The sequence below is a fragment of the Austrofundulus limnaeus genome, unplaced genomic scaffold (assembly GCF_001266775.1).
Source record: "Austrofundulus limnaeus strain Quisiro unplaced genomic scaffold, Austrofundulus_limnaeus-1.0 Scaffold1531, whole genome shotgun sequence".
NCBI classification, from domain to species: Eukaryota; Metazoa; Chordata; class Actinopteri; order Cyprinodontiformes; family Rivulidae; genus Austrofundulus; species Austrofundulus limnaeus.
This window is the reverse complement of record NW_013953933.1, coordinates 1-1,482: the sequence shown is the minus strand read 5'-3', so window position 1 is coordinate 1,482 and position 1,482 is coordinate 1. Positions and strand designations below refer to the sequence as shown.

At 34.2% G+C, this 1,482-nt stretch overlaps 1 pseudogene; it reads left to right on the top strand.

The window, feature by feature from the left end:
• LOC106535688 (dual specificity protein phosphatase 19 pseudogene) overlaps positions 1–757 on the top strand; it is an 8,404-nt pseudogene extending 7,647 nt beyond the window's left edge.
• The last annotated feature ends 725 nt before the right edge of the window (positions 758–1,482 follow it).

Below are 1,482 nucleotides of genomic sequence, written 5' to 3'. Positions count from 1 at the left end.
ACTCTTGTGAGATTAAGCTGGTATTAATCTCATAAAGGAGCAGGGTTCTTACAACTTTAAAAATGGTTAAAATGAGTATTTAGTGTTGATAACTTTTGACAATTCAATTTTACTTGCATTATTTGCCACTAGATTATTTTTTGTTTATTCTTGATTTCAGAAGACAAATCACCAAATAAAACCCTTTTCTTGGTTAATCTATCAAACTGAGAATTTTGGTGTCAGAATTTGTGATGTTTCTGTTGCTCATTACAYCAGAGTTAGCCATTGTTGACCAGACAATAGGCGACTAAAGAGGTTTATTTGTAGTTGGAACAAGGCAGGTAAGTGGTCCATGAATGGGTGTCCATTTTCACAGTGTGTTTAGAATGACACTGCATGGTTTAAGATGAGAAGATAATTCTGAAAGTGCTCACTCTTTAATTGCTGTATGAGCTTTTTTAATTTATCTGGTGTTGTTAAAACAATATTTTTTATAAAACTTTTAGATTCTCTGAAGTTGGATCATGCAGTCTTTGACTCAGGAGATCCAGAGCTTTTCTCGGTCGCGGCTGAGGAAGCAATGCACTCGTGTGACATCACTGAGTGGCCGTCGCATTATAGAGACCTGGAAGGGTTCAACCATCACAGTGGTTGAAGAGCCTGTCCCCCCAGAGAAGATGCTGGGGTACGTCCCTGACACTTCCTGGGACCTGCAGGTTGGAATGATCAAACCCTTCTTATTGCTGGGTGAGTAAAAGACACATGATCAGACATTGATATGAAGACAATCTTAGTACAGTTACACCCTCAGTACTCACCAAATAGATATTTTCAGATCAATGCAATATCAATGCAATATTGAACAAACTGCCACAATATTTTACAAGTTGATCTAAAATGGCAGCAATTCACTTRYTTTTTGATGCTACTCTCTCTGCTCAAAATTAATCTTTCTCCGAACTGAAGTTGTTTAAAATGCTAGATCAGATCTTTGTTTTMCAAAATATCTGATTTATTGCTTTAACTAKTTTTTGTGCTTYAATATAAAAACATGACATTTTGTTAAAAGGCAATAMAACTTTCTTAGATCTGAAGGTGCTTGGTGCTGGAATTTTATTATTTCTTTTACTTCACATTGGCATAGAGATGTGGGCAAAAAGTCATCTTAAAAACATTTATCAACGAAAATATTATTTTATTCACTTAAGCTTTACTGTGTCAGAGTCAAATGTTAAATGGACAGACCTGCAAAGCATAAGATTACAAAAGATGATAAGTAAACAAAATACTTTAGTTTGAGTATTGGATGTTATGATTTTTAGTAAAATGCATTCATTTTAAACAGATAAATAATTAGGTCAAGTACAAAAAAAGAGTACAGATGTCAGATTGTGTTAACATGTACATGTCAAGAAGAAGAAACAGCACTGCAGTATAGGTCCTCTGAAAGATTTTATGCCATAAAAACAATGAAACTGCTATATACAGTATATACTGTAT